This window comes from Lontra canadensis, unplaced genomic scaffold (assembly GCF_010015895.1).
Source record: "Lontra canadensis isolate GAN:19392208 unplaced genomic scaffold, GSC_riverotter_1.0 scaffold56, whole genome shotgun sequence".
NCBI classification, from domain to species: domain Eukaryota; kingdom Metazoa; phylum Chordata; class Mammalia; order Carnivora; family Mustelidae; genus Lontra; species Lontra canadensis.
In genome coordinates, this window is record NW_022631050.1 from 5,567,827 (window position 1) to 5,587,775 (window position 19,949).

At 39.4% G+C, this 19,949-nt stretch overlaps 1 long non-coding RNA gene and 3 other non-coding genes across 8 annotated transcripts; all 4 read left to right on the forward strand.

Moving 5' to 3' along the window:
• Positions 1 to 8,435: 8,435 nt before the first annotated feature.
• LOC116878209 lies at positions 8,436 to 19,397 on the forward strand. 5 transcript variants are annotated; one of them, XR_004384791.1, is made up of 4 exons: positions 8,436 to 8,748; positions 15,757 to 15,853; positions 16,101 to 16,225; positions 18,840 to 19,397. It is a non-coding gene; the product is annotated as an uncharacterized LOC116878209 (long non-coding RNA). The 5 variants fall into 5 exon arrangements; XR_004384793.1 differs by lacking the exon at positions 8,436 to 8,748 and adding an exon at positions 15,099 to 15,145; XR_004384792.1 differs by lacking the exon at positions 15,757 to 15,853.
• Positions 15,882 to 16,012, forward strand: LOC116878290. The gene has a single exon (XR_004384813.1). It is a non-coding gene; the product is annotated as a small nucleolar RNA SNORA63 (small nucleolar RNA).
• Positions 16,274 to 16,448, forward strand: LOC116878302. The gene has a single exon (XR_004384821.1). It is a non-coding gene; the product is annotated as a small nucleolar RNA SNORA81 (small nucleolar RNA).
• On the forward strand, positions 16,780 to 16,910 carry LOC116878289. The gene has a single exon (XR_004384812.1). It is a non-coding gene; the product is annotated as a small nucleolar RNA SNORA63 (small nucleolar RNA).
• Positions 19,398 to 19,949: the final 552 nt, after the last annotated feature.

A 19,949-nucleotide genomic window follows, 5' to 3' on the forward strand; every position in this document is an offset into this window, starting at 1 on the left:
ACGGGCGACCCTGAGGATCTGGTCGCAAGAATGCCACGACCATCACAACTTCTTCTTCTTCTTTTTTCCCGAAGATTTAAGGCTTTTTTTTTTATTATTGTATTATATTGTATTGTACTGTACTGTATTGTATTTATTTGACAGAGCACAAGCAGGCAGAGAGGAAGGCAGAGAGAGGAGAAAGCAGTCTCCCCGCTGAGCAGAGTGTCCGGATGCAGGGCTCGATCCCAGGACTCTGAGATCATGACCTGAGCCCAAGGCAGAGGCTTTAACCCATTGAGCCACCCAGGCGCCCCCATTACAGCTTCTAAGCCAATGCCAGGAAGCTCAGCTTTCCTCTTTGACATGTAAAAAGCCAGACCCCAAACACTCCGGATCTAATTTCAAATAGTGGCCAGTCATCCCGGGGGTGTGAGGACATTTTTAAATGCTTTCTGTAAACAATTGTGAGCTGTGGTTAAGAGACGTTACTCCACATATAACTTGAGTTTCACGTGGAAAATTGCTCTCTCCTCTGAGGTGAGGTCTCCCCACTCTGCCTGCCCAAGTAGAGAAACCATTTTCATAGCAACCACTTGAAGATTCAGGAAAGGGTTAAAGACACAAAGAAGTAAGACAGCTCTGGATTGCGTTTCCATGGTGGTTTCTCTGCCTGTTCAAGAGTCACAGGTATTTTTGAAGAACCAAAGAAGTGTTTCTTGACGATCATAGTCAGAACCCCAGTGCCCAGAGTCAATTGTGAGTTTCCATCACTAGAAACAAGCACATTGCTAAAGAGGCAGATGATGTGCAGCATTCTGGCCTTTCCGGATCTGGTGACCTCAGGCTTCCTGGAAAGGCCCTTATGTGTGAAAATTATGAAAAGGAGGGAGAGTGGGAAGGGGGAAAGAAGAGGAGGCAGAGGAAACTGATAAATAGGAATGAGAAAAAAACTGCGCTCCTTTCCACATCTGCACCTTCACAATCTTCAAAGGTTTCCATGGAGATGAATTGGCTGAATTTATGACAAGATGTAGCAGGCAGTGCCTGTCCTCAGAATCCAATTCTGTCCCTCAACTCTAACATGTGCTCTTCCAGGGCCCCAACTGCTTTATGTGGGCTATGATGAGGTGGGTCTGTGGTCTCCAAGTTCCCTTTTCCAGTACTGAAATCCTGACATTGTAACTAAGAAGATATGACCGCTCAGTGTGCAACAACCCATACCTTGACTTTTCTCCAAGAAAACAAATGGTCATGGTCTCCATTGCTCTTGTGAATATGGACATTCCTGTTGTCTTCTCTTCTTCCTCTACATCCTCCTCCTTTTTGTGCCTCATTTTCTCCTTCCTAATTATGATCTATTTCCTATGTCCGACAAATCACATTGCTCCAATATCTGGCAAAATCAAGGAACAAGCCAGAATAGTCTGCCTCCTTCTCCAGCGAATCACTAAGCAATCAGTCACATCCGTTGCACATCTATCATATGCCCGGGGTTGTGATAGGTAGTGTCAAGTACAGCAACTGCCACCATCATATAGTAAGTGACTCTTCTGCCTGGTGCATGGTAGGCATTTCACAGATGTCATTTAAGCCTCACAACCACCCTTTAAGGGCTTTAGTCTCATTTTACGATGTTGCTAGTACAAAGACAAGACTGCGTATTACTAGTCTTATAAATCTAGACCTTTCTCTGCCTTCAAGTAAAGATTTGTCTAAGCTTGGAAAGAGAAACCACCTCCAAGCATTGCCAAGGTAGATTTCATCTCTGTTGGTGAACTTTCAGCACAATGAAGAGAAAGAAAGGACCCACTTTGGGTGACACAGATGAGGGTGAGGGATGCCTAGGCATCACGGGTTCACCCAGTTGAGTCTAGATACATGGTTTTCAAAGTAACAGAATCACCTAAAATACAGTTGGTTTGTTTTCAATACGACTTCCTGGCCCCAACCTCCAGAGATCTGACTCAATAGTATGGAATGGAACCCAAGAATTTGCATTTTGAACAAGTCCCCGGGAAAACTGATACTGCTGGTCCTTGAACTACATTTTGAGCATCACTGGCCTAGAGCAGGGTTCTTCAAATTTCTTAGACTGCAAATCACAGTATGATATAAATTTTACCTCAAGGCACAGTAGATATACATACACACAATCAAAACAAAAGTTGTATGAACAATTTCTTTTCCTTCTTTTTCCTACACATGAAGCCCTGAAATACTTTCTATTCAATTTCATTTTTAAAAAACAATGGCCCAGGGTGCCTGGGTGGCTCAGTTGGTTAGACATCTGCCTTCAGTTCAGGTCATGATCCTGGGGTCCTGGGATCAAGCCCAGCATTGGGCTCCCTGCTCAGCGGGGAATCTACTTCTTCTTCTCCCTCTGCTGCTCCCCCCGACAACTTGTTCTGTGTGCGTGTGTGTGTGTGTGTGTGTGTGTGTCGAATAAATTTAAAAAATTTTTTAAATTAAATTAAAAATGTTTAAATGACCCAAATTGGGGAAATTTGCATTTGGAAAGTGGGGTATTTAGTTATGTAAGAAAATGTCCTTATTCTTTTAGAGATATATACTGAAGTTTTTAGGGATGAAATATCACTGTCTGTAATTTAAGTTACCTTAGCAGGGAGAATAAATGAGATAAATACTAGGAAATGTTCATAATTATTAAATCAAGGTGGTATATGGGTTGTTTAAATATTCTACTTTTATGCATGCTTAAATCTTTTTCATAATAAAACGTTTTTTAGAATGATTGTTTGGACCTACTCAGTTGCTTGTATGACCTGTAAGGAGCTGCTGCCAGCAGTTTGAAAAGCCATGGGCGAGGGCAGAGCAGCGGAAAACAGAAGAAGGAGAGAAATGGTAGAGATAAGGGAAGGAAGGTAGGGAGAAGGTGACAGGAGATGAAGGATAAGGGAGGTAGAAGTGCACTCTAGGAGGGGGGAAGGGTACCACAAATGCCTCAAGATAATGCCCCTCTAAAGGGCCTCATCCTCCACATCCCACTCTATCTTCACTGTCGTTCTGCATTGGACCCTGGGCTACTTGGCAAGGAAAATACCTTATTCAGTTCTGTAAACCCCACAGTTCCTGGACCAAGCCCAGAATTAGAGAACATACATCAGTCAAAGCTTCTCATTTCACAGAGGCCTTGGAACTACCTCAAGGTTGCAGTGTTGCCTCTTTCCCCCAGTGCTGCCAAGTAGGATAACCCTCTCTGTGCCGGGAGCCTGGCTGTTCTCATGTGTAAGACCACATTCCTGTCTAGAGAGTCACACCATAGGGCATCTAGTGCACAGCTGACTGGATAGGTGAACACAAGAATGTGAAAAAGTCACCTGGACTCACACCATCCTGACAGTCATTCGACTGTCACCTTGCATCTCCTGAAAACAGCTGCCCCTGGCACAGGGGAGCATGTGAGCATGCAAGTTCGTGTACTAGGAGGGGGACAGGACACCTGCCTGTACCTCTGTACTTTCACTCTCCTCCCCCATATATGTCCTCTCTCATATTTAATCTATGGTCAAAATAATGTATTTTCTTTGCAGAACACATTAGCAAAGTACAAAAAACTGAAAGGAAGAAGTAGGAAAAAGGAGAATTGATCATAATTCCATCACCTGTAGGCAAAACCACTTGGAATTTTATTTTTTTAATTATTTTTATTAACATATAATGTGTTATTTGCCTCAGGGGTACAGATCTGTGAATCATCAGGCTTACACATTTCACAACACTCACCATAGCACATACACTCCCCAATGTCCATAACCCAGCCACCCTATCCCTACCCCCCTCCCCCCAGCAACCCTCAGTTTGTTTTGTGAGATTAAGAGTCTCTTATGGTCTGTCTCCCTCCTGATCCCATCTTGTTTCATTTTCTCCTTCCCTACCTCCCATAATCCCCTGCCCTGCCTCTCAAATTCCTCATATTAGAGAGATCATATGATAGTTGTCTTTCTCTGAATGACTTATTTTGCTTAGCATAATACCCTCTAGTTTCATCCATGTCATTGCAGATGGCAAGATTTCATTTCTTTTGATGGCTGCATAGTGTTCCATTGTATATATATATACCACATCTTCTTTATCCATTCATCTGTTGATGGACATCTAGGCTCTTTCCATAAGTCTTAGGTTCACTCTTTGTATTGTACTATTCTATGGGTTTTGACTAAAGCGTAATGTCTTGTATGTATCCACCATTACAATTATACAGAATAGTTTCACTGCTTTAAAAATCTTCTATGGTCCACTGTGGGGGGGAGTCATCCTCCCTTCCCCTCAAATTTGGAGCAACCACTAATCTCTTTACTGTCTCCATAGTTTCACCTCTTCCAGAATGTCATATAGTTGGAATCATACAGTATGTAGCCTTCTCAGACTGGCTTCCCTCACTCACCAATATGTATTTAAGTTTTTTTCTGTGTCTTTTTATGGCTTGTTAACTTGTTTCTTTTTATCACAGAATAATATTCCTTATATTCTGTTGTATAGCGATATCTGTTTATCCATTCCCCTACTGAAGAACATCTAGGTTGTTTCCAGTTGGGGGCAATTATGAATAAAACTGCTGTAAACATTGTACACAGGTTTTTATGTGGGTTTAAAATTTTTTTTAAAGATTTTCTTTATTTATTTGACAGACATAGGTCACAAGTAGGCAGAGAGGCAGGCAGAGAGGCAGAGGGGGAAGTAGGCTCCCTGCTGAGCAGAGAACCCGATGTGGGGCTCGATCCCAGGACCCTGGGATCATGACCTGAGCTGAAAGCAGAGACTTTATGTGGGTTTAAAATTTTTAAATCATTTGGGCAAATACCTATAAATGCAATTGCTTGATTGTGTGGTAAGACTATGTTTACCTTTGTAAGAAACCACAAACTGTCTTATAAAACCATTAACATACCCACCAACAGTGACTGAGAGTTCTTGTTGGTCCACATCAAAACTAGAATTTGGCGTTGTCAGGATTTGGGATTTTGGCTATTCTAACAGGTATTAGTGTTATCTCATAGCAGTTTAAATTTGCAACCACCTGATGATATATGACAGTAAACAACTTTTTGCATGCTTATCAGTATATTTTCTTTGGTGAGGTATCTGCCCACTTCCTGTTCTTTTTTTATTGTTGAGGGGGTTTTTTTGAATATTTTATTATTTATTTGACAGAGAGAGAGAGAGAGAGCACAAGTAGACAGAGAGGCAGGCAGAGAGAGAGAGGGGGAAGCAGGCTCCCTGCTGAGCAGAGAGCCAGATCCCAGGACCCTGAGATCATAACCTGAGCTGAAGGCAGAGGCTTAATCCACTGAGTTACCCAGGTGCCCCTTATTGTTGAGGGTTTTTTTTAAGATTTTCTTTATTTATTTGACAGACAGAGATCACAAGTAGGCAGAGAGGCAGAGAGAGGAGGAAGCAGGCTCCCCGCTGAGCAGAGAGCCCAATGCGGGGCTCAATCCCAGGACCCTGGGATCATGACCCCAGCAGAAGCAGAGGCTTTAACCCACTGAGCCACCCAGGCGCCCCTTATTGTTGAGTTTTAGTAGTACTTTATATATTTTGGACAGAAGCCCTTTATCAGATACATGTTTTGCAGATATTGTCCCCCAGTCTTTGGCCTGTCTTTTCATTCTCTACACATTGTCTTTTGCAGAGCAGAAGTTTTTAATTTTAATGAAGAATAATTTATCAATTTTTTTCTTTCATGGATCATACATTTAGTGTTATATCTAAAAGTCACTACCAAACCCAAGGTCACCTGGATTTTCTCTTACATTTTCTTCTAGAAGCTCTAGAGTTTTGTTTTATATTTAGGTCTAGTCCATTTTTAGACAATATCTGTGAAAAATGTAAGGTTAGTGTCTAGATTCATTTTATCACATTAGATTCCTAGCTTTTCCAGCACTACTTGTTGAAAAGACTATCTTTTTTTCCATTGAATTTCCATTGCTCTTTGTCAAAAATCAAGGCATTTTATTCTGTGTGGGAGTATATCAAGGCATTTTATTCTGTTCAACTGATCTATTTGTCTATTCTTTCACCAACATCCTGCCATATTGATTCCTGGATGAGAATGTCTACAGTTGGGTGGCTCAGTCAGATAAGCATCTGCCTTCAGCTTAGGTCATGATCCTGGAGTCCTGGGATAAGCCCTGTGTTGAGCAGGAAGCCTGCTTCTTCCTCTCTCTCTGCCCTTCCCCACTGTTCATGCTTGCTTGCTCTCGGTCTTGTGTGTTCTCTCTCTCTCAAATAAATAAATAAAATCTTTTTAAAAAGACTGTGGTCACTGTGTATATGTATGTATCAGATATATGTGTGTTTTATTAAATTTTGCTATCAGTATTATACTCACTTCATAAATAGAATTTGGAAGGTTTCCTTATTTCTGTGCTCAGGATAGAATCAATAGCAACCAACTCATCTGTTCCTTAATGTTTCTCAGTAGAATTTTCCTATGAAATAATATAGTCCTGGTGATTTTGTGGATGGAGTTGTGGGAAAATACAGTTTTCTGACAACATCTATTTATTCTATGGTAACCATATATATAGAATTTCTATCTTTCCTGGGATGTTTTGATAAATTATATTTTCTTGAAATTTCATCTGTTTCATGTAGGTTTTCAAATATATTACAGAGAGGTGAGTAATGTGATCCCATATAATTCTATTAATTTTTTGCTTCTGTAATTATTTCTCCTTATTTTGATTTTGATTTTACGTCTTCTGTCTACCCAACTGTCTTTTATATTGTTATTTTTTCATATCTTATACCTATGAGTATTCCCATTTCTATTTTCTAATTTATGAATTTCTTCTTTTATCCTTCCAAACAACAACCCATTGCATGGGTGCTTATAGCAGTTATAGTCATAATTGCCAAAACTGGAAGCAACCGATATGCCCTTCAGCAGGTGAATGAATAAATAAACTGTGGTACATCAAGACAATGGAATATTATTCAGCACTAGAAAGAAATGAGATACCAAGCCATGAAAAGACACGGAGGAAACTTAAATGCATATTGCTATGTGAAAGAAGTAATCTGAAAGAAGTGATTACTTACTAAAAATGTAAACAGCTACTGTATAATTCCAACTACATGACATTCTGGAAAAGGCAAAACTACAGACACATTTTAAAAGATCAGTGGGGGTGCCTGGGTGGCTTGGCCGGTTAAATGCCTGCCTTCGGCTCAGGTCATGATCCCAGAGTCCTGGGATCGAGTCCCAAGTCAGGCTCCCTGCTCAGAGGGGAGCCTGCTGCTTCTCTTCCCATGCTCCCCCCCCCCACCCGCTCATGCTCTCTGCCTCGCTCTCTCTCGCTCTCTCGCTCTCTCTCTCTCTGTCAAATAAATAAATAAAATCTTAAAAAAAAAGATCAGTGGTTGCCAGGGGTATGGGGGAGAGAGGAATGAATAGGCAGGCACAGAAGATGTTTAGGGCAGTACAACTACTCTTTATGGTATTACAATTGTGGACATATATCGTTAAAAATTCATCTGAACTCATAAAAGTACACCAAGAATGATTTCAAAAAAATACAGTCTTTCGGTGATAATGATGTGTCAGTGTAGGTTCATCTGTTGTAACAAATGTATCACTCTGGTGGGAGATGTTGATAATGGGGAAGGCTGTGCATGGGTGGGGGCGGGGGGCGGGTACATGGGAAACCTCAGTATCTTCTGCTCAATTTTGCTATGAACCTAAAACTGCTGTGAAAACGTCTACAGACTTGCAACTAGAAAATGAAAAAGTTCTGGAGATCTAATGCCCAAGATAGTCACTATAGTTAACAACACTGTTTTATATACCTCAAAGTTGCTAAGAGACTAGATCTTAAATATTCTCACTATGCACAAAAATAATTATGTGACTTGATAGAGGTGTTAGCTAACGTTATGGTGATAATTCTTTTGCAATATATAAATGTGTCAAATCAACCCATTGTACACCTTAAACAATGCGATATGTCATTTATATCTCAATATTTAAAAAGCAAGTCTGTTTAAAAATTGTGTAATTTCTGTTTTGAGATGATTAGGAGGAATTTAATATGTTTTTCACATTCTTGAAAACATAAAATTTTGTATTCTTCTTAGCCCACATCCCTTTATATTATGACAGTTCTCTTCCCTTCTTCCCCTCAGAGCCTTTAAAAATTAAAGATCATGGAGGGTTCCTCGCCCTAGAGCCCGCGACAGAGAAAGAACCCCACGGATCACAGGTGAACACTTTAGACCCCAAGGGCCTAACGAGTCTGAGGACCGGTCCCACATCTCCCAGCAGGAGATGAAGGCGCAGAAAACCAATTGACCAATCGCCATCACTGAATTGACCAATCGCCATCCCTGAAGCCCTCTGCTCTGTTCTTTGATTGGCTTTAATGGTGACGCCCCCTTCCGAATTCCTTGCTCGGATTGGTTTATTTCTTGCTTCTGACCTGGATGGTGGCCAGAGGAGGACAAGAGACTTCCAGACAGAATGGAGGGACGATTTGGGTGACATCTGAGACGCAGTCGCACATCAACAAGCAGCCGGGCTCCGGGGATATGGCGGCGGCCTCTGTGGTCTCGGTGCTGCTGATGGCGACTGAGAGGAGCCGGTGGCAGCGCCTCCGTAGCCCGCTGCTGCGGCGGAGGTAACGGTCGCGCTCTGGGGCGGGGGATGTTTGGCCTGCCAGCGCCCAGAGAGGTGAGGAGGGGGAGGAGGAGCAGAGAAAAGAATCCGCGAGACCCGGAGTTCTGCTTTCAGTCCCACCCTGAAAGGTAATCTTTCAGATTACTTCTTTCACCTAGCAATATGCATTTGAGTTTCCTCCAGCCTTCCTTCTCTCCCCCCTCCTTACGTTCACCCGTCAGCCCGCTGCCTGCCTCGGTTTCTCTACTGGGGCACGGGGGAGGTGGAGGGCGGTGGAGCTGGGCTTGCCATTCTCCATGCTCTCTTCGCCGTAGAGTTACCAGATTTGGCAATAAAAATACCAGAGGAGGGGGACGTGGGTGGCTCAGTCGTTAAGCATCTGCCTTTCCGGCCCCGGTCTGGGGGTGGAGCCCCCCGGTGGGGCTCTCTTCTCGGCGGGGAGTCTGCTTCTCCCTCTGCCCTTACCCCCGCTCATGCCCTCTCTCTCTCAAATAAATAAATAAGATCTTTTTTTTTTTTTAATACAAGATGGTAGTTAAACTTAAAATTTCAGATAAACAATTATTTTTAGTATAAATATGTCCCCAATATAAAGAGAAATTTAAATATAAAACATTTTTTATTTGTTATTTGTCTGAAATCGAACTGGGTGTGTTGTTTTTTATCTGGCAACCCCAGACTAAAATAACACTTGTACACCTCCTAAGCATTTACAGCCTAATTCTACAGCAGAACCTATGTGGGGAGTGTTGTTATAATCCATGTTCTGATGAAACAGGGAGAGACTTGTCCAAGGTTATGCAACTAGTGGGTGATGAAGCCAGGACACCTTAAAAACCCATTTCAGTTCTGCTGTCCTTCATCAGGAGAAGACTCCTCAGGAGTTCTTATTGTTGGAATAAATTGGGTTAACAAAAGCAAACTTACCTCTCAGAGGGCTGGACCGCTTTCTTTTTATTTTAGGGAAGAAGTAACTGTATTACACTGTCAAGGTACAGTACAGCTCTGTGATGATGAAAGTGTATTTTATAATTAATAAACAGTGTCATATCATTTGGCTCTGATGTTAGCATACAAGGTTATATTCATATGTATTGAAGGAGATCTACACATCACTATGAAGGTAGGGATTAAGGGAGTATATCCTACAGAGGCTAAGGGCTCAAATTCTGGAATGAAACACACCTGGGTTCAAAGCCTAGTTCCCCCACTTTGATGGCAGTAGGCAAGTTACATAATCTCTTGGGGTCTCAGTTTCCTCTTCTTTAAAATAAAGATGATAATAATTATATCCACTTCATAGGATTGTCAAGTGTCTGGAACATCAAAAGTAATTATTTTAGCTATTATTAGCTATTACATTTGACCTTTAGTAAGTGAGAATCTTTGGCATACCAAATTATTCTACAATTAATTTTTAATTTATAAACTTTTATTTTAAGTTTAAAAAGCCAAGCAATTAAAAATACTATGGATATCTGAATTTCAGTGAAAAGAAATGTACTGTTCAATAATGGTTAAAACAAGTATTTTTGATTGTAATATACCAATTTTACCAATGAAATATCCATAAGCTGGGCTAATAAAATATTTATTTATCAGTCTCATTCATTTTCCCCATGCATAATTTTTTATATTGTTTTTACTTGCATTGTGTTTTAAACAGAAGAAACTAAAACACCATGGGAAAGAAAATAACTAAAAGGTGACAGGTAAAACTAGAAAATGGGCTTATAGTCAGTGTTTGTTTATAGTAAGGTAGACATCATATGCTTTAAAAACCAGAACTCAAGCCTGTAGAATTTTATATTTTTTGCATATTGTTTTATTTCCTTAGTGTTTACAGTATTCAAATAGGTTACTTTCAGCAGCATTGGGTAACTCAGTCAGTTAAGATCTGCCTCTTGATTTCTGCTCAGGTTGTGATCTCAGGGTTGTGATGTCGATCCCTGAGTAGGGCTTTGCTGCTGGGCCCTGCCTAAGATTCTCTCTCCTTCTCCCTCTGATCCTCCTCCATTTTTCCCCATATACCTGTGCTCTCTCTCTCTCTCTCTCTCTCTCAAACAAACAAAACAGTTTACTTGCAGACTATTTGCTAAAATTCCTCTTGGGAATTTTTTGCAATTTTTCTGCATAAAACAACAAAACTTTTCCACCCCCTATGGAGGAATGTGGAATTATGAAGATTAAAGTTTTACTCTTAGTGACTACTCTTTATTATTACCCAGGTGATTGTAAACAAGTCACTTATCACATCTGATCCTTAATTATTTGTAAAATCATAACAAAAACCTGATTCTGGCTCCCCCAAGGTTTGTAAATGCTGTCAGTTATTACTAGCTATTTGTCTACCAAAGAAAACTGCAACCATGAATGAATCCAACTATTTGCCTTCTTTGTGCCTGCATCAAGCTTCTAGAAGAGCTGGAGAAACTTGTGCGCTGAGAAGTCTTGGTACTAAAAGAAATTTGTGGTAGGCAACTTCACCTGAGCATTGCGCACCTCATTTTTTCAATTTATGCAACTGCTGTATCAAATTCTCTTCAGTCTTTTCAAACGTCTGACATTCCTTACAAGCCATTCTCAGGAATTGATCTCAGTGTTACAGAGGAAAGAGAATACCTGAGTTCTGAGGTTTCTCCCAGCAAACATTAGTATTTCCATCCCCCTACCAAGGTCGTCCATGTCATATCAAGGTTCAGTTTGGAGTCCCATAGTCCCATAGTAGTTTAATAGAGGACAGGCTCTAAAGCATTTTTCCTGAAAATGCTATTCTCCCTTTCTTTAGGGACTGTGTTGTGCTTCCTCACTGCACAACACACTGGGCTAGATTGGGGCCTGCACATCACACTGGCTTCTTACTCCACCTGTTAGACCACACAGAGTTTAAGGCTGGAAATCACACACACATCATTCAGCAACACAATGATCAATTTTCCCTCTGGCGGCTTCAGCCGGAGAAATTTTCTGCTGGGAAGCTCATCCTCAAAGAGAAAGCTGAGACCACTGCTTTCGAAATTCAGATGTGACATAAGGTATAGAATGCTTTTCTATTTCCTCGATTATCATGTTTTTCTGAAACTTCATTTAAACCTGCTTTTCTTTCTTAGACAGCATTTTCTGCAGATATGTTTTATTACCAAGTAGAGCTTTGCACTCATAAAGGCTAAATATACCTTAACCATTCCCCTAATGTTATAGAAATGGGTCTCTCACTGATGACCACACACTAGGTCTTCCTACACCCTGTTCTGGTCCATTCTGGTGTATTTTGCTCACTCCTCATGTGGCTGTGTCTTCCGTATCTGCAGCCACTTCCTTAGACACTGGGGCTAGAGATAGAGTCGTGCTTCAGTGGACCCCGGCTGGCTGGCTCATGGTTTCTCCTTCTAAATCACACCCTGGAGGCTCAGATGCCCTTGAGTTCCCATGATTTATTGTTGAGTTGTTTCATATTCTCTTTACCATCCTGTGACAGAAGTGTTGGTTTACCTAGAGACGTAAGCACCCCCATAGAATCATGGATCTGAGCATAGGAAGGACCATGACAGGTACTCCTGGCTGCTGCATACATGAGTTGGCTTCCCGCCCCCCAACAAACACCCCACTTAGCATCCTCACTAAATTGTGGCCCAAACTCTAACACTTCAGGAAGCTGGAAATCCATCACCTCCTGAAAGTAGCTTAGTACAGTTTCAGTCACCCATTAGAACGTTCTTCCCTCTAAATGGAGTCAAAACATGTGCTTTCCCAAATAACCCTCATAATTTTTCCCCAGGTTAATTTTGATCTTCAGAGCACGAGAAAAAAGAATCTCATCTAGTCATCCCTTTTATATTTAAAATTTTTAATTTCCAGATTCATTTAACTAATTCTCATTGAGTGCTTTTTGTGTGATCTTTCATCTTCTAGTAAATGAAAACACAACTACATATTTCTCACAAGAGATTCTTGGGCTTGAACAAACTTTTCACTTTGCCTTCCTCTTTTCAAAATTAGTAATTGGCACAGACAGAAGCTCCAGATTAAATTACTTAAGTTTAGCAGAGCTGGAGCTCCTGGATAAATCAAAGACCTCACACTCAAATATCTGCAGGGGGCTGGCCCAGCGACATACGTGAGTAAAAAAGCCAGTTTTTTAAGAAAAATAAGGATAGGTAGAGATCCAATGATGTGCAGGGCATATGCCCATCTAAAGAGGGCAGCCACTTGTTAGTTGCCATCAGAGGATAAGGAATAAGATTACAATCTACTGTTTTTTCAGTGAAGGTGGAAATTTGGATTTGCATCTGAAATTTTCTCAAAAAGCCTCTAATTCAGATTTAAAACACTGTGCAAAACAAAGAAAACAAAGGAGCTGCCAGTTTATAACTTCTGTTGTTTCTCTTCTGTAAATTATAAATGTTAGTAGGGTTGATATTCATATTTTGAATTTTTAATGACTTTTAATTTGAAATGATTTTGGACTTACAGAAAAGCTACAAACATGGACAAAGAATTCCTATATTCTATACCTAGATTTCTCAAGTGTTACTATTTGTCACACATTTATTTTATTCTCTGTATATAAACACAACTGCATACACACACACACACACACACACACACACATATATATATGCTTTTTCTGAAGCATTTGGAAGTAAGTTACTGACATTAAGCCTTGTTACCCTTTATTATTTCAGTGTGTGTTACCTAAATATAAGGGCATTGTCTTACATCATAACACAATTATCAAAATCAAAAAATAAGAGATATAATATTGTTTATAGACTTTATTCAGATTTCATCAATTGTCCAACTTATGAATGTTTTACCAAAAAAAGAGAAGAAAAATGGTTGTTTACTGGTCCAGAATCTCATATAGCATCACATGTTGAATTTAGTTGTTCTGTCTCTTTGGCCTTCTGCATTCTGGAACAGCTTCTCAGTCTTTGTCTCCATGATTTTGTAGGTTAGGTGATGAAGTGATTTTTGTTATTCACAAGTATATCCAGATCTCTGCATATACTAAAAATACATCAGTAGTGGTTGGTGCCGATCACTGAGAATGGAGGCCAGTTTTTTAAATAGAATATCCCTCCATTGTGGGTTTTTCGTTGTTTTTTTTTTCCCCCAACACTTCTCACAAATAAACTCAAGCTATCCATTTGGGAAAGAAATACCACAGAAGTGATGTTGTGTTCATCTCAGTGCACCATATCAGGAGGCTGGGCAAGCTGAACTCTCAAGCATGTTGCCCTGAAGGTGGCTCAATCCCATAGAACTCTGAGATCAGTGTAGTCAATCCTTGGGCTTGTCCTTGTGTGTTAACATCTGTACCCTCCGACATTGCTTCATGGCTCCTGCCTGGGCAACGTAAATCCTCAGAGGCTTCAGGTGTTACAAAAGTGAAGAACAGCTTAAGATTTGGTGTGAAGTGGTGGTCCATTCATAAACTTCTTTTTAATTATTGTCCATATGCAAGCATAGAGTTTTTGTTTCAAATTAAGCAGGAACTAGTTTGAAGGGCTCTATCTCACCAGACTGAGATTCTAAAACGTTCTTTTCTTCAGGGTAGACAGAATCCTTGAGCTTTGTGTTATTGTTAAGTCTAAATGCAATTTTGCAGCATGAAAACTGCAATGATCTGTAATTAGTTGGGAATCTTTGTAGTCTGTGATATATCTGTGGCATGCTGTCTGTTTTCAGTGTTCACTGGTATTAGCTATGGAATAAAGCTTTTCTTAACAAAGCTGTAGGCTTTATGAAGATCAAGGTTGTATGTCATAGTTTCCTATTGGAAAGATTTCATTTTTGGTTTTTGGTGGTTTTTTTAAAAATTAACATATGATGTGTTATTTGTTTCAGGGGTACAGGTCTGTGATTAATCAGTCTTATATAATACCCAGTGCTCATTACAACACATACCCTTCCCAGTGTCCATCACCCAGTTACCCCAACCCCCAAACCCTTTAGTCTTAAAGTAAGTGATAATCAGTGAATATGTACTTATAAGCAAAAACAGAACTTGTTTCCCTACTTACATATCCTGCACATAGAAGAATAATGCAGGAAATGTATGTCTGGGTTCTCTGGTTCTCTAACTGGTATCTCGAGGAACTGAGGATCCCAAGTTTGTAAAGGCACAAAAGTCTAATTAAAAATGAGATACTGAAAGGGATTTTATCATGAAGCAGTTTGATAATTCTGTGTTTTAAGCTTAGAAGAGACTCTGTGTTCACCTGCTTAAAAGCTGTTTGCAAACCAGAATCTGAAACTAAATGTGAGCCGTTCAGCATTTAGCTATGTGCTTCAGAAATTGCTTGCTAAAACTTGTTTTTCTACAACATAATAATTTAAGCTTTGACTTTTTAGATCCAAATGGCAATCCTGGCACTTCACTACTGTGTGGAAACAACTTGCCATGCCTGCGTTGTGGAAACGGTATTCAAAATGAAATGCACAACATACAAGCTGAAATAGCGCTTACAGTTGTTGGTATTTCAAGGAGAGCATCCAATACATTAAATACAAGATATCTTTGTAAGTATCATTGTATTTTTCTGAGGGCATTTTTAAACTAGTGATATTTGCAGTATGGGAAGGAAAATAATTAGCCTACCTATTTAAGCCAGTTGCCATGGGTGAATACCTTGACATGAAACTAAGACTTTCCTTTAATAAACTTTATATTTTAGAACAGTTTTAGGTTCACAGAAAAAATTGAGAAGATAGTTTAGAAAGTTTCCATATACCTTGTCACCAGTTTCCCATATTATTAACATCTTATATTAATATGGTACATTTGTTAAAATTAACAAACCAACTGACCTTGATACAGTATTATGAACTGAAGTCCAGAATTTACTCTGATTTCCTTAGTTTTTACCTAATGTCCTTTTTCTGTTCCAGGATCCCACCCAGGATACCCCATTACATTTAATTGTCAAGCTCCTCTTGGCTGCGACGGTTTCTTAAATTTTCCCTGTTTTTGATGACCTTGGCAGTTTGGGGGAGTCAGATATCGGTCAGATATTTAGTAGGCTGTCCTTGTATTGGAGTTTGATGTTTTTCTCAAGATTAGACTGGGATTATGGGTTTTTTTGGGGAAGAACCCAGAGGTAAAGTGTCATTTTCATCTCATTATATTAAAGATTACTACTGTTGATGTTGAAGCAGATAAAAATGCTGAGTCCAGGCATTAAAGGTCAAATCCACAAGACTTACCAGAAAGTAAATACAAGTATTCAGGTGGGCACATGATTTGTCGATCGCTGGCAGGTTGGGTTACTTGTTACAATATAGCTGTAAAGTGCTATATTGTCCTTGCCCCTGCTGAAAGCAACTGTTTCCTACAATCTCTGTCTAGCTCAATTCTATAGTAAGACAGGGACGCTTGGTCTCAAACATTATTCCTTCATTATTGTTATGAGAACTGTTATATCTGCTTAATTGATATGTCAACATAATTAGCCATCTCTCTTTTTTTTTTTTTAAGGTTGGGTTTCTTTCTGCCTTAATGTCAATCAGTATGTTGGAAATAATCAAGAAGTTCAAATTCTGATGAAGAAGGAAGAATTGACCCATGAAATTGTCAACATTTCATAATATTTTTGAAAAGGGGTAATGTTTTTCTAGTTGATATACATAAAAATTATAGCCATTTTTTTTACCTTCTTACTTAAGCTCTCTACTAAAATTGCAGAAACTAGTATCATGTCTTTGTATTGGTAATAAAACCAGCAGAATAAACTCAAGAAGAAAAGTAACTATATCAGATAGTAGAAAAACTGAAATGAACCTCTTAAGTCTGGCATACTTTGTTTGAAGATTTGGGATGAGAATATCTGTATTTAGGCAGAATTAATAGAATGAATTTCTAACTGGTCCCTTCCGATGAAAGGATGAGAGTTAGAAATCAAATGGTTTTTTATTCCCACTCTGATAGGAATTAACATTTTCCTCTCTGAAATACTGGAGGGAAGAAAATTGTGTCCTCCCTGTGTCAAATGACGGACCACACATGCTGTACTTTTTCAGAGCGTGGCACAAAGGGTAGACTGGCTTCTGAGAAAATGCATGCTAGGAATTTCAGTATCTGATGTGCTAAGAGTAGTTCCTCCCTAGTATCTGTAGTTAAGACAGTGTTAACGTCTAACCATGTCCTTAATAAACTGATGCAGGATCTAGTTACAATGTAGCTGTAAAGTGCTGCCTTGTCTTTGCCCCCTGCTCAAAATAAAACTGTTACCTTTCTAGCCTTGTCTGCTGTGGTACTTAGCAGCCAGGGATGCATGGTCTCAGACATGTTTACCAAGTTGAACACTACTTGATGAATGACTCTCGAGAATTAAGGCTTGTTAATATTTTGCGGGTGGTGACAGAAAGAAAGAGACATTATCAAGAAGGAATTCAGATAAGGGACAAGCCACATTTTGATTACTACCAACTTACTGGTATTTCAGTTCTTTATTTAATCGTATTTATCTATCGCAGTTGGTTTTGAGGGGAAGATTTTTAACAGTCTTGGTCAGCTCTAGCTGTGTGGGGGAATGAAGACTACACTCCACAGTGAGGTGTATGATTTATATGTGGTTCATTACTATTTTATGGCCTGGAAGATATGCAGTACTTGTTTTTTAAATCAGAATTTGAATGTCTACTATCATAATCTTGGGCTCTTGATTTTTATGAACAACTAGTATCTATGCTTATAAACTATGACTGCCTACTACTTGTGAAAACTGTACTCTCAGCTGACTATTTGTCATCTTCATTGAGTATTTGCTTTTATTCCGGTGAAATTAATTTATATATTGTGTGATTTTGTTAGCCAGACAACCTTCAAAATCACGTATGTGAATGAGGAAAATAATCTTACCACCCAGTTACATGATAAGATGTATTTAAATTCTACTTGGGTAGATTTATGGTTGATCAGAACACTGTAGGAAAACAAATGTGAAATGTAGCCTAGACTTTGGGTTTTGTACAGTTGATATTCAAAGGAAAAATCAATAATGCTGTTAGATCTGGTTGCCTTCTCTTACACATAAGTCTTTTGTTGTTGTTGTTGTCCTGTTATTCATATCCCATGCTTTCTTGATGATTCTTCTATAATTGGGATTTTGTTAGCATTTACTGGTAGAAATTTACATTGACTCTGGCTTAAATACAGTGGTTTTATTACTAAATAAACTGATTATGTCTTGCTACTGAGGCAAGAAGAACTTTGTTTCAAGAAATATAGGAGGCAGTGTTCTGAAATGGCATTGGTTTGATTTAGGACATGGTTTCATGAGTGAAACAGCATATTGTTTGGATAGAGTGAGTCAGTATTTCCATATTTGTTTTTCTCTTGTCCTGTTTATTGGATCTTTTAAATTGCTCCAGCCAAGACATTTTTGATTGGCCATATTATCTGTTTTAGTAGAGAACTTCAGTGATAAATATATCCCAGCTGTTTGTGTTACGTGTATGAGGTAAACTAAGCAGAAAACTGTGATAAATATAGGTTACCGTAACAGATTTTTGGAGCTTCCTTACACACACACACACACACACACACACACACACACACACTGTAAAAAGTTTTAAGTCCTAGACCATGTCTGTCCAATAGAACTTTCTGCAGTGATAGAAATATTGCACATCTGTGCTGCCCAACAAAGAAGTGACAAACCACAATGTGGCTACTAAAATGTGGTTAATGCAACTGATTAAATGTGTTTTCTGTTTAATTTTAATTTCAATATCCACATGTAGCTAGTGGCTGTTGTTTTGGACAACATAGTCCAAACAATAGCTAACATTCCAGAGTTTATATTTGCAGTTGGTAGTTCCAAAATTGTGTCAAAATGAATTATGTAACTGTTCTTTTTGTTTAGTCCCTCTGTTTGCATCCGTCCCAGGCCAACAACTGCTCTTGGGTGGCCCTCTTGGGCACCGGCTTTAATTTCACTACCACAAACACAATGCTGCCATCTGCTTTATAAATAATAATACTTAAGATGCCTGATAGAATCTGATTTTGCAGCCAAAGGAATCCTTTTGCACTATCTACAAAAGAAACCTGTTCTTTTTCTCTAGATATTGTAATTAGCATCTAGTTAGAAGCACTTTACATATAATCCTGGCAAATAAACAGCCACTGATGGTTACAAGTAGCTCATACTGTTAGTAGTCCATATTGTCTTTGATAAGCAATATTCTGATTGATAATTTTTCTTTTGTTCAGAATTGGCAGTGGAGGTTGATTTGGGAGAAAAGCTGTGGCCATAAACATTGAAGAAGACGAGCAGATTCTTTGTGACATTGAGACTTTCTACAGTACCACAGTGGAGGAAATGCCAATGAATGTGGCTCACAGCACTCACTCTTGTGGACTAGGTGATAACAATGTGCATTGTGCTTTTTTCTTTGGGGGTATTTGAAGCTTGTCTCAAAGCTCATAACGGATCAGAAATACAGATTTTGATAGTAATGCTACTCTTGCTCATGAGCTCATATGAGGAAGGTCATTGGGTTTATCTTCTTTAGAATTAGAATAATGGACTTGGATATTAAAGGTAGGATTGTAAAAGTCATTCTTAGAAGTTTATTTCCTAGTTCTGTAAAAATGGTTACCCTGAGCGTTCTCTGTCATCTAATACTATATTTGTGGCCTGGACAATATGTGCTGTAGAAAAGAAGCCAATTCTATTAAGCTAGTGTATCTGCTTTTATTGTGTAGTCATTAGACTGAATAGAACAAACTTGAAAACAAACTTGATTTTTTTTTAAAGTATTTGAATTCTTTTTGTTTGGTATTGTGGGTTTTTTTTTTTAAGATTTTATTTATTTATTTGACAGAGAGATCACAAGTAGGCAGAGAGGCAGACAGAGAGAGAGGGGGAAGCAGGCTCCCTGCCGAGCACAGAGCCCGATGCGGGACTCGATCCCAGGACCCTGAGATCATGACCTGAGCTGAAGGCAGAGGTTTTAACCCACTGAGCCACCCAGGCACCCTGGTATTGTGTTTTTATTTCATAAAACATTATATTAGTGGTAAGTGTGCACTGGAGCCCTCCCTTTTTTTTTAAGATTTTATTTATTTATTTATTTATTTATTTGAGAGAGAGAGAGAGCATGAATGGGGGCAGGGGCAGAGGGAGAGAGAGAAGCAGATTCCCCACGGAGTGCAGACCGATGCGGGACCCAATCCCAGAACCCAAGATCATGACATGAACTCAAGTTAGATACTCAACAGACTGAGCCACCCAAGTGCCCTGCACTGGAGCCTTTTGCTAAGCCCCAGCAACAGTCATATTCTGGGGAGGAACCCCAGAAAAATTGCCATATTACATAT